Below are 14,056 nucleotides of genomic sequence, written 5' to 3' on the forward strand. Positions count from 1 at the left end.
ATCACGAAGCGCGCCCAACTGGCGCAACCCCATTTCCTGAAGTAAATGCGGCAAATCATTACCTTAAAGAGGCAAATGGCAAGGTTTTGGCAACAAGAAAAATTATGGAAGGAAAATGAATTATGTTCAAAAGAGAGGATCTCACCAAAAGTGGGATAAGAAAGAAATATTAGGCAAAATAAATCAACAGAGGATAAGTGTTTCCGTTGTGGTGAAAATGGTCATTGGTCGCGTACCTGTCGTACACCAAGGCACCTAGTCGATCTTTATCAAGCATCTTTGAAAAATGACGACAAAGGAAAGGGAACGAATTTTGTTTCAAATGATGCTGAAAATTCCACCACTTATTATGATGTATTTGATTTCTTTGAGGACCTTGAAGGAAATATTGGTCATTTAATCAATGATGGAATAGTTTAATATGTGGGATTGTTAAGTATCCATGTAAATAAATAATGTAAAGAACTTATTATTAAGTTTTATTTTCTATGTATTTAAGTTTCAAATATGATATATATAAATAATGAAATATTAATTTTTATGAATTTTGAAATCATTAAATGTATCAAGTTTTAAAATAAAATTTTAGTATATGACATTATTTTTATGTACAGTGTTTCTTAGAAAAATCATTTCGATCAAGTATTCAATTTAACTGTGCATACTACTCATTTTATTATTATTATTATTTGTCTTTGAAGAAAATGGCAATGATATATAATGAAGATGTATGCGTTGCGGATAGTGCAAGTTTGCACACAATTCTCAAAAGTGATATATATTTTACCCATCTTTTGCCAAAAGAAGAATATGTTAATACTATTATTGGCTCAGGCAATGTGATTGAAGGCTCCGGAAGAGCTATAATTTTGTTTTTAGGAGGAACAAAATTCATAATAAATAATGCACTATTGTCTACCAAGTCTCTATGAAACTTGTTGAGCTTTAAAGATATTCGCCAAAATGGATATTATAAGAACCACAATTAATCGAACCGGTTAATTCAGTGGTTATAATGCCCAAATTTGATTCCGAAAAGCTAGAATGAGAATTTGAGGTTTTAAACATCATTTTTTGACTCAGTGGGTCTTTCCGAGTCAGAAAATGTATTTTCTGCAAAAAATTGTAAAAAACCACGAACCGGTTCAAGTCTTCCCGGTGCTGCTCGAGAGAAAGTGAAAACAGTCAAAAACATTAGAAAAATAGTAGAAATAGAAAATCGGGCGTTAATTTTAAAGGTTTGGCCCGAAGTTGGGTCAAACGGGCTAAAAACGCTAACAGATTGGACCGGGTCCAGGTTGGGTCCAAGTCCAACATATATAAAGGTTTATTTAATGAATCCTAACATCATAAACACACACACTTCAGAAATTGAGAAAGGGAGGAGAGGAAGAAGAAAACCCTATTCACCTCAATCTTCCCAAGCTTATATCTTGAGTTATAGAGCTCCGATTTGCGTGCCGTCAGCGGTTACGCGTTTCTTGTGAAGAGCTCTACAAAACCCATCTAAGAAACTCTAGAGGTAAGCTCGAAATCCTCCCAGTTCTTCTCTCCAAAATTTCGGGTACCTAGGATTTTTTATTAAGTGAGTTTTTGTGATTCTTGTGTTTAGGTTCACTCTAATCCTTGCTTAGCTTTGGGTTTTGACATCCAAATCTGTTGAAAAAGGTAAGAGACTTTGATCTCTTATGAACTTTTGATTTATGTTGAGCCCTAGGTTGATTTTGGTTATTTACATGTATATAGCTTGATTATTATGAGTTTTGAGCTTATTGGTGCTTGTTGGAGCTACATTGGTGATAGGATTTTGGTTGAAAGCTCATTTGGTTCATATTGGAAATCGGCCAAGGTATAGTTTCGGTTTTCTCTATGTAGTATATAATATTCATGGACACTTAGGCTAGTGACCCATAGGATAGGATTGGATTTGAATGGTTGATGAGTTGTTAGATGTTATTGTATGATGATGCTTGATGAAATGATGATTTTTTAGTTTGATATTGATGATTAAAAGTGATATGACGAGGATTATTGATTTGTGAAGTTGAGGAGTGAATTATGTTGCTAAATGTGGTATTGGTGTTGATTGATGGGTAATGTAGTTGAAAGATTGTTAATGAAGTTTGACATATGAGATATATTGATGTTGATGTGGTGGATGAGGAAAAATGTGGTGAATTTGGGGTAATATGACATAGAGGGTTGATTTTGATGAAAAGTGAAGTTTGGAATGGTTTGGTTTGACTTTGGTTGTGTTTTACAAAGCAATTGTGGAAATTGTGATTTTGGGTAAAAGATAAAATTTTATGAACTTTGTTTGATCATAACTTTTGCCTCGGTTTCAAAATTGGTTGAAATTTATTTAGAATTAAAGATCTTTGAAAACCCTTTAAATTGGTATAAAGTTTGTGAAATTTGGAATTTTTTAGAGGTCAAAAATTGGTGTTGAAAATTAGAAATTTTGCAAAGTTACAGAATTCTGAGTTTTCTGGTATGTGCGCACGCACACTCTGCGTAAATGGTGACCTGTGCGCACGCACAGACCTGTGCATCCGCACACGCAGAGGCAGGCAGTCTGCTTGCAGCGCTGGTACAGCCTGTGTGCGCGCACACCAATAGGAAAATTGTAACATGTGCGTACGCACAGACCTGTGCGCACGCACACGTTGGGGAGGCCAGTCTGCTGGGGCGCTGACACAGGTTGTGCGAGTGAACAGACCCTTTTATGTTTTGACACCTGTGCGTATGCACACCCCTGTGCGTACACACACTTTTAAAAAAATTTCCTGGGCGTGCACACGCACTCCCCTGTGCGGACGGACACGCCCTGTTTCTCAAATTTTGCTTTGTTTTCAACTATTTCACCTTCCCGACGAGGTTGTAAACTTCTATAACACCTTTTAAAGACTTTTGGACATATTTTTGGGTGTTCAAACATGGGAAATAATTTAAGGGTTTTAGACACTATTATTTGGAAAAAATTAGCAAACGGATTACTAGGTTTCTATTGTACTGGGGAAGGTTTGATGATGTGTGATGAATGGTTGATGGATGAGAGGCGAAATTAAAGAACTGAAATGTGCATGAACAGTGATTGAAAGGAGTCGAGGACTCTGCATGAAGTAATGGATTCATCTTGTACTAAAAATATTTTTGAAAACCACTGTATCAGATTTCATTGAGATTATGAGACGCTATGCGCCCGGCAGGGGTCGAGGTTAGATCCCGTCTGTCGAGGTAGCGGTGGTGGTGGTTCATCCCGCTTGCACTTAGATGTGAGGTCGGTGGCAATAGATCCTGCTCGCATTCCTTCATATCATCAGAGCGTACAGGCGCAAAACCCTAGATAGTGATCCGAGCACTATATCTCAGGGGTCCACACCATGAATCCGAAGGGCAACATCTCCATGGAAATGTGTTGGGTTGGCAGTTGAACCAACAATGTGATATCACAGCCAATAGGGCAGGTATTCATCATATGCATTTTCTACCTGTTTGTATGCTTTGCCGACTTGATATTGTTTTCCCTATCTGTTAAACATATCTAATTGTTACTTGTATTAATTGCTGTATATGCCTCTACTTGTGTTTTACTTGTATCGTATATACTTGTGCTTTGCTGGAGTTGAGGAGGTTTGGAAGGCGGTGGCGATGGGATCGCATGGCGGATCAGTTGGTGAAGGCTGTGGGACAGTAGTGTTTGATTAAAGTAGAAATTCCCTAAGATAGATTACCCTTTTATGGTACTACGGCTTAAGTTGTGTTAAGGAATTACATATTATGCTGATTTGGTTTAGAATTGCTTTAAGCTTGAATTCTTGTAACGGATATGAAGTCTAGGATTGCCTTTGGCGTCCCGGGGTCTTATATCCTACATCACTGGGAATTGTTACCATACTGAGAACCTCCGGTTCTCATACCATATTTCTATTGTGTTTTTCAGATGCAGGTCGCAACCTACCTCGGTGAGTTGTCTGGTTGGTGACAGGAGCGGAGGATCTGGATATCTTTTGGAGTCCTTTTGATTTATTATATATATATATATGTCTCTCACTTTTGTATTTTGTTTAGCCTAGAGGCTTGTATTTGAGAGAACAAAACTTATATAAGCTGTTTTTACTGTCTGGTTTCATATATGGTCTGTATCTGGCTAGTCGGCTTAAACTCTGCGAGTCGTGGCTAGCGTCTTATGATACTATACTGTTATACTATGGTGTTTTGTTATTCTATACATGTTTCTTATGCTTTAAGTCAGTAATTGCGTTAGTACGTTTTGCGCTTTTGATATCCATATTTTGAGCTATATGCTTCATCAGGCTTCTAGATATTACTAATTCCTTCTATATAATATATGTAAAAGCTTAGAACTGTCTAGATATTACTAATTCCTTCTATATAATATATGTAAAAGTTTAGAACTGTCGTAACCTTTGATTAACATTTGCTTTACGACGCGAGGTAAGGCTTAGGCTAATTAGGGTGTTACAGATATCATATTGAGACTATGAATGAGGGAAGTCATGAGTACTTATATATCACAACTCATGATTCAAATAAAAAGGTTATATTAGAAAAGTTGCCCTCACTTTCATCTGGGTTATATTATACCAAAATTAGTGCAATTGAATCACATGCCACTGTAAACCAGAAGTTTACTAGCCCAAATGAATTCATAACTTGGTACGACCGATTGGGTCATCCGGGAACAACTATGATGCGGAGAATTATTGAAAACTCCCATGGAAATTCACTAAAGAACTAGAAGATTCTTAAATCTAGTGAATTTTGTTGTGTTGCATGTTCTCAAAGGAAGTTAATTTTAAAGCCATCACCATTAAAGATTGGATTTGAGTCCCCTGAATTCCTAGAAAGGATTCAAGGTGATATATGTGGACCTATTCATCCACCATGTTGATCTTTGAGATGGTCACATGTGTGCTTATTGTCTTCTCGCAACCTGGCGTTTGCGAGATTACTGACTAAAATTATTTGATTAAAAGCACAATTTCCAGAAAATTCAATCAAAGTAATTCGTCTTGATAATGTTGGTGAATTTACTTCCCAAGCTTTTGATGCTTATTGTATGGTTAATGGAATAAGTGTTGAACATCCAGTAGCTCATGTTCACACACAAAATAGGTTAGCAGAATCACTTATTAAGCGCCTCCAATTAATTGCTATACCCTTACTTATGAGAACAAATCTTCCAACCTCGATTTGGGAGCATGTTATTTTACATGCCGCAGCACTTATTCGTTTGAGGCCAACGAGTTACCATCAATTCTCTCCTATGTAATTAGCTTTTGGCCAGCAGCAAAATATTTTCCATTTAAGAATATTCGGGTGTGCGCTATATGTTCCCATTGCACCACCTAATCGCACCAAAATGGGACTCCAAAGAAAATTGGGGATATATGTTAGATATGATTCTCCCTCTATAGTAAGGTATATTGAGATACAAATTGGGGATATATTTAAGCCCGATTTGTGGATTGTCATTTTGATGAATCAAAATTTTCAACGTTAGGGGGAGAGAATAAGCTTCCTGAAAAGGAACTTAATTGGAATGTATCATCGTTGATACATTTAGATCCTCGATCAGGGTAATGTGAACTAGAAGTTCAAAAGATTATACATTTGCAAAGAATAGCAAATGAATTGCCTGATGCATTTTCCAATACAAAGAGGATAACCAAATCTTATATACCAGTGGAAAATACCCCAATTCGAATTGATGTCCCTGTCAGACAAATAGCCACTGAAGGAAATTCACACCAGAAGCGTGGCAGGCCTGTCGGTTCCAAAGACAAAAATCCTCGAAAAAAGAAAAAAGGTCAATATTATTCCTGTTGAAAAAGACATAGAAAAGACAACTGCAGTTGTCCAAAATTCTGATATAGTTTTAACGCCAGAAGACGTTTACGTACCTGAAATTTGTGAAAATGACGAGATCTCGATAAATTATGTCTTTACAGGAGAGAAATGAGACCGAAATAAGACAATTGTCAATGAAATATTTGTAAATAATGTGGCATTAAATATCATGTATGAAAGTAAGGATCTTGAGCCAAGATCCGTCGAAGAATGTCGACAAAGGAATGATTGGCCAAAATGGAAAGAAGCCATGAAGGCTGAGTTAGACTCACTTGCAAAATGTGAAATCTTTGGACTTATAGTCCGTACACCAGAAGATGTAAAACCTGCTAGATACCGATGGGTATTTGTGAGAAAACGAAATGAGAAATATGAAGTTGTACGCTACAAAGCTCGACTTGTAGCACAAGATTTTTCACAGAGGTCCGGTATAGATTATGAAGAAACGTATTCCCCTGTAGTTGATGCGATAACATTGCGTTATTTGGATAGTTTATCTACATATCATAAACTGCATATGCATTTAATGGATATGGTAACAGCCTATTTATACGGCTCATTAGATCGGGATATCTATATAAAAGTTCCTAAAGGACTAAAGATATCTAAACCATCCAATGAATATTCACAAGGGTTATACTCAGTCAAATTGTAAAGATCTTTATACGGTCTAAAGCAATCTGGACGAATGTGGTATAATCGTCTTACTGAGTATCTGGCAAAAAATGGATTGAATAATGATGATATCTGTCCATGTGTTTTCATAAAGAAATCTGCATCTGGATTCATTATAATTGCTGTGTACGTTGATGATTTAAATATCACTGGGACTCCTAAAGAGATTCCAACAATTATAAAAATTCTAAAAGAAGAGTTTGAGATGAAAGATCTTGGAAAGACTAAATTTTGTCTCGACTTGCAGATCGAGCATACAAAAAATGGGATCTTCATTCATCAAACAACATACATAGAAAATATCTTGAAGAGATTTTATATGGATAAGTCACATCCATTAAGTACTCCTATGGTCGTAAGATCTTTAGATGTGGAAAACGATCAATTCCGTCCTAAAGAAGAGAATGAAGATATCCTTGATCCTTAAGTACCACATCTTAGTGCCATTGGAGCGCTAATGTATCTTGCTAATAATACACGACCCGACATATCATTCACGGTGAATTTACTAGCAAAGTACATTCCTCTCCAACCAAAAGACATTGGAGTGGAATCAAGCAAATCTTTCGATATCTTCAGGGAACGGTTGATATGGGATTGTCGTATCCCTATAGATCCAAGTCACAATTAGTTGGCTATGCAGATGCAGGATATTTGTCTGATCCACATAAAGGGAGATCTCAAATATGATACATGTTCACATATGGTGGAACAACTATATCATGGGGTCCACGAAGCAGACAATTGCAGCAACATCCTCTAATCATGCTGAAATATTAGCGATTCATGAAGCAAGTCGCGAGTGTTTTTAGCTCAGGAGTTTGATCCAATATATTCTGTCATTATGTGGACTAATTGATCATAAGATAGCTCCAACTGTCCTGTTTGAAGATAATACAGCATGCATTGCTCAACTTAAAGACGGATACATCAAAGGTGATAGAACAAAGCATATTTTTCCCGAATTTGGATTCTCTAAATTTTAAATTTCACTTTAGAGAGTAAAGTGTGATCTTTCACCATTTATTTCATAAGTGGGACCAAGAGTAAATATGAGAGAGAAACCATTCAATGATAGAAGATCACACTTTATCCTCTAAAGTAAAAATTCAAAATTTAGAGGATCCAAATTAATTTCTCCCAAATTCTTCTTCACTCATGATCTTCAAAATCAAGGGACAACTAATGTCCAACAGACCCGCTCAAGTAACAATCTGGCAGATTTATTCACAAAATCACTCCTAAAATCCTCATTTGAAATATTGGTACATAAGATTGGGATGCGCCGATTTCGAGACATTAAATGATGTCGACAAGAGGGGGAGACTGTACTCTTTTTTTCTTGGTCAGGTTTTTTTCCATTGGGTTTTCTTGACAAGGTTTTTAATGAGGCAATCCCCATCACAAAAGGATTTTGTACTCTTTTTCCTTCACTAAAGTTTTTCCATTGGGTTCTTCTTTAGTAAGGTTTTAACGAGGCATAATCCTAAATGGTTATCAAAGAGGAAGTGTTGTGATAAGTACGAAAGATGTGAATGCCCATTAATATAATGGGTGACTCATTTTTTTCATGAAAGAATATTCATGTTACCAAGAAAGAATTTATATTTAATAAATGTTGAAAATATGAACCCTATTTATGTATAAATAGAGAGTATGGTATGAGACAATATACACAGCAATAACAATCAATAACAATATTCTCTCTCTTTATACTCTTCTCTCTCTTTACATACGATACTACTTTTATATATATATATATATATATATATATATCACTTCTATTATATCAAGATAATTATATTGGTGAACATTAATACTATAATTTTATATTATTCTATCTTATATTTATATTTTTTTATTTATTTATTTTATAACAGAAAATTTTAATTTTTAGTTTAGCTAACTTTTTTATTTATAAATGCAGAAGTGATTTTGTTATTAGAAAACACAATTCTTAATGTTTATGTGATTTTTAGTTATTCATGCTCAACAGAAACGAACTCAGGTTTAAGAGGAGGCGAAATAATAATAATATTATATAAATTAATATATTTATTCCAATGTTATTATATTTTTGTTTTCACAAAAATTTATAAAAATTTTATTTTGAAATCCATGTTAAAAATATTTTTTTATTAAATTTAATATGTAACAATATTTATTTAGTTAAATTTAATTTAATTTTAAAATTAAAAATAAGTAAATAAATTAATTCAATAAAAAATTAATAAACAATAATAATATAATTTTTAAAATTAATCAACTAGTTAATTATCAAACCAAATCAACTAAAAATTAATGAGTTAGAACTATTTTAAGAATGAGAGATGAGATCTTACGAAAAATAGAGATAAAGGACAATATTTTTCACTGCGAGAATCAAAAACGGAACAGAGAATAAATCTAAGACAGAGACGGAAATTAGAGAGACATCTCCTGCTCTTCCCCTCGTTCCATTGCCATTTCTAACTGGGTTAGTAGTTTAATCGTTAGATCAAACTATTTAATTCGATAATAATTAAATAAATATATAAAATCTTAATAAAATCAAAATTTAAACAATAAAAAATATATATTATTATTAAATAGTAAAAATAATATAAATTATAATTGATTTCTTTTAGTGAAATCAAAATTTAAATATAATTATTAGCGCAATGTACTGTAATAAAAATGTTGGCGTAGTTGAAAATACAACGTTGCAAAAGCCTTGAGGTATTGCAAGTTTAAGGTTCTCGCGTTCCGGTTTTCAGTAATTTTGATTGTCATTGACGAAATTTGATCGAATTATTTGCCTGTCCAATCAAAATAATAAACCAAATTACCTGGACTATTGTTTCACTAATTTTTGGATTGAATGAGTCAGTTTAGTTCAATTTTAATAACACTGATTTTAAGAATATTCTATTTTTTATTTTGTTGAAATAAATAGCTAAAACTATTAATACAGTAATATTATTATAATATTTGAAACTAATTAGATTATATGTATACTAGAAATTAATAATAAAATTATTCGTATAAAATATATAATATAAAATATATATTAAAAATATATTTTTTGGTGATTATATTAAAAATATATTTAATAAATTATATACATATATATATAAATATATAATAATTAATTTAGTAACTAATGGTATATAAATTGCATTTTTTATTTGAAATGTTTCTTAAACTTAGGGTCTAGACATGGTTAGTGGTGATGACTCAATATATTACTTTCAATCACCTTTTAACATGTTCAATCCCTTATTTGAAAAAGAATTAGCTAGAAAGAACTTTAACTATATAAAGTATATAAGTTGATTTTTTTTATTGTAATAAATAATAATATATTATTTATAAGTGTGGTTAATTGAAAAATTTTAAACCAACTGACAAAATGGGATAAAGTTTTGAAAACAAAAATGAATTATCGTCACTCGTGTGCATGTAAGTTATGGGTTTAAATTGTTGGCAAAAAAATACCATTTTTTTTTGTTGGAGACTATTTTAGTTAGTCTCGAGACAGATATTTTTATATTTGAAAATGTATAGGTAAAATTTGGAATTTTTTAAAGGATAACTTTGTTTAGTGCATTGGAGATTTAAATTAGAATTTTTGGTTTTTTAATTAAAAAAAAGGGACAACTTTATCATGAGATAGATTATATTCACATATCTGATTCGAATCTCTAAATCTTAGATTTTTGGTCATCTAGACAGTAACACTTTTAGAATATTTATTCTCCTCTAAACCAATTTTTGTAAGACAACATTTTTTCTATAATTCGAATGTGCAAGCAGGTTCAGTGGGAGGATGGTTTTAGTCTGGTGCGACGTCAAAGGTTTATGAATCTCGTAGTGGTTACTTGTGGTTCAGTTAGAAGAAGTTTGGTTAAGAGTACCAAAAGAATTGCCTTTGGTTTTAGTGTCAACTTGTTACAGAAAAATATAAATTTTTAGCCTAACTTTGTCTTAGGAAGGCTCTGTCCATTGCTGCTTTAGGAGGAAAATTTTACTGAACAGCTGTTCACGGTGTTTTTTGGTTAGGAATTAGTTGTTCATTGTATTTAGGATTGTCTGAAAACTCAGCTTGTTTGGTGGACTTTGTAGACTTATGATCAACCTCTGAATTTGATGAACTGATTCTTGCTTCATAGCAAAAAGCACTCTCTTAGATTCTTTTCTAATTTTTTATGGATTTGACATTTCAGGAATAATGAGATCTTTCATCCACATGAGTCTTGACCCCTGAATAAGGTAACTAGTATAGTTTTGTCCTTGAAAATAAGTTTCGGAATGTTTTTGAGTTGCAACAAGTTTCTATTCCCCCTACTATTAGTGGCTCATGAATTTCTCTTTCGACGACTACTTTTAAGATTAATTGTGATGTAAGTTATCCTGGTATTGGTGATCGTATTGGTTTTGCTTGTGTTAGTAGAGATTGGAATAGAAGTTGACAACGAGACTGTTTGAGAACGATTGAGAATCATAATATTCTACAAAGAGAATTGTTTGCTATTGATTATATCTTCTAGTTTGGGACTTGTGGCAAAGAGACGTTATTTGTGAAATAGATTATGTAGATACCTTTACTCTTGTCAATAATTTCTAGAATAACTCTAGTTTTGTTAATTATTTGATGCTAAAAATCTAAGACATCATGTCTTTGAAATAGTGTGTTGACCTCTAATTAATTTTAAAATATGTAAACAAAATGGTAGACATCATGATAAAAATGACTATAAAGACTTATATTCACTAATAGAATTCTTATTGTCTTGAAAAAAAAATTCAAAAATAGTATTTAAAGGAATTATTTTGCTTCTTAAGTAGTTTTTTATTCTTTATTTTTTTTTCTATTTATTCTGTTATTACTTTTCCGTCCATAAAAAAAAAACGTGTTTAAAAAGTATTTTGTGTTGATAAACTAATGTTATTCATGTTTTTAATTATCTTTTCCATTTTTAGTAACAACGCAACCTTTTTTTCTTGAGTAGACCGATCACTTTCTCATTATGCAATAAGCCAAAAGCGCACTCTGAAGAGTATAACTACTCCAAGCACCAAGCCAACATCTAGTACCATAGACATTAGAATTAGACAGCTACAAAAAACCGCGTGTATAATAAATAAATAAATAAATAAATAAAATACCTGAAGTTGTGACAGCTCTATTAGTTTCTAATGATGGATTTAATTAAGATGGAGACAAGTGTGTATCATAATCTCATTGCGAAAATTGTTATAAATTAAACTTTTTTCTTTTATTGTATTCTCTAATATGAGGAAAAGGATTAATCCGTTGCGGATTGAAGTTTCATTTAAAGATTTATCGTTGATTAATAAGTTACTACATACATAAGATGATATTTAAACTTCTAATACTTATTTAAATGAACTAATAAACTAATTACTAAATCAATTTAAATTGGTTAAAAATTAAACTACTTTAATTAGGAGTATTGTGACTTGTGTTATATTTATTATTGTATTTTATGGTTATTATGATTATGATAAGGTGGAAACTTATCAGCAGTTAATTTTACATAAAGTTATTTTTAAGTTAATTTTACATAAAGTTATTTTTAAATTATTGACACGTATTATTATTTGATTATCTTGATAAAAAAATTGGTTTATTTTATACAAATTATTTTTTTAAAATCGATTTAGATAGATCAAATAATCACCTTTTAAAGATTTTTTCATTCTTTCTGTCTATTATTCTAAATGATGAATTTGATACATTCTTCTTTTTCATCTTTCTTAACTAAATTTATCTTTTACTTTTATTTATTTAATTCTCATGAAATATATGTATACAAATTATTTGAAAAAGTAAAATTTGGCACTCTAAAAAACAAAACTCACGTCTTTATGTCTTTATAAGAAGGCAAAGGAGAAAAAATTAGAAATCGACTAAAAAAGAAAAAAAAATAGGATTCACATAAAATGAGGAAATCAAACTTAAATATGAAAAGTAATGGTAACACAATTAATATGTATTGACCAAATAAATATGTGAACCGTAAAACTCTTAAAATTGTTGTTTAACATCCAGCCAATTTCGACCTAAACATCAAATGATGTGATGAAATAAACAGTTACGTATTTGTTAAATGATTTTCATCCTTCATAGAAAATTGAATAAAAACAAAAATTAAAGAACACATTTGAAATAAGAAATTTGATTAAGAAATACGAATAAGAAGAACATACTCAATTAAAAATTTGAGATTAATTCTGAAAAATTAGAAGAGAACGAATGTCAAAAGTATAACGAAGAAGAAGAGAATAAAAGTAACTGTTTAGTCCAATTTAAATTGGTTTTTTTAATTAAACCATTTTGTATACAATAAATTAAGAGAAAAGGACAAATCGATCCTTGACTTTTTGGTCTGCGAACATTTAAGTCGTTGAGGATTTAAAAATACATTTAAGTTTCTGACATTCTCAAAATCTAGATACATAGATCCTTGAGTCTAATTTGTTTCATTTTAAAAACTCTCTCACATGTGCATCCATATCAACTAGATCAGTAAAACGGAAGTCACATTTGATTTTTTCGTTAGGTCTGACAAATCTAAGTAATCATGAGGGATTGATATGTCTAGGATTTGAAAAGGTTAGGGACTTAAATGCATTTTCAAATCCTTAAAGACTTAAATATCCGTGGATCAAAAAGTCAATGATCTATTTATCCTTTTCTCATAAATTAAATTTTTTCAAACCAAATAATAACACATATCAACAATAAAAAAATAACTTCATGTGAAGTTGGCTGCAGATAAATTTTCTGCCTTATGATAATTATACTCACTATAAAATTTTGGCAATACTTGAAAATGTAGTTAATTTAATATTTTTTTATCATGACGATATTTTTTAACTAAAAAATAAAAGGTGCAATTAAATTAAAAAGTATTATAAAATAATATAATATGTGACCTTAATTTTAATTGGAGAAATGTTATACATGTAAACTTATTTGTCAATCAAGTCTAATTAAATTAAACAATAAAATTTGAGTAAACGAGAAAAATGAGAATAATTTTTGTTAATATTAAACTAATTTGGTTGATAAAAAAAGGTTTAATTATTCTGTTGGTTTTTATAGTTTTGCAAAATTTTTAATTAGGTCTTTATACTTTTTTTCCTTTTAATTGGGTCCCTGCACTAAATTTTTGTTTCAATTGAGTCCCTACACCATTTTTTTTTCTTTTTATTTGAGTCCTTGCACCAAATTTTTTTTTTAGTTAGGTCCCTATACAATTAAGCTAATTACTACTAAGAGGAACCTTATTGAAAAAAAAAATTTGGTACAAGGACCCAATTAAAAGAAAAAAAAAAGTATAAAAACCTAATTGAAAATTTCGCGAAACTATAGGAACCTACAGAGTATTTAAACTAGGGGTGCACAGACCTGGCCCGGCCCGAAGGCCCGACCCGGTCCCGAACACTTTAGGGACTAATTTGGTGTGATTTCATCGGGTTTAGGATCGGGTACGGGTCT

The sequence above is a fragment of the Arachis ipaensis genome, chromosome B10 (assembly GCF_059453495.1).
Source record: "Arachis ipaensis isolate K30076 ecotype BB chromosome B10, ASM5945349v1, whole genome shotgun sequence".
Taxonomy (NCBI): domain Eukaryota; kingdom Viridiplantae; phylum Streptophyta; class Magnoliopsida; order Fabales; family Fabaceae; genus Arachis; species Arachis ipaensis.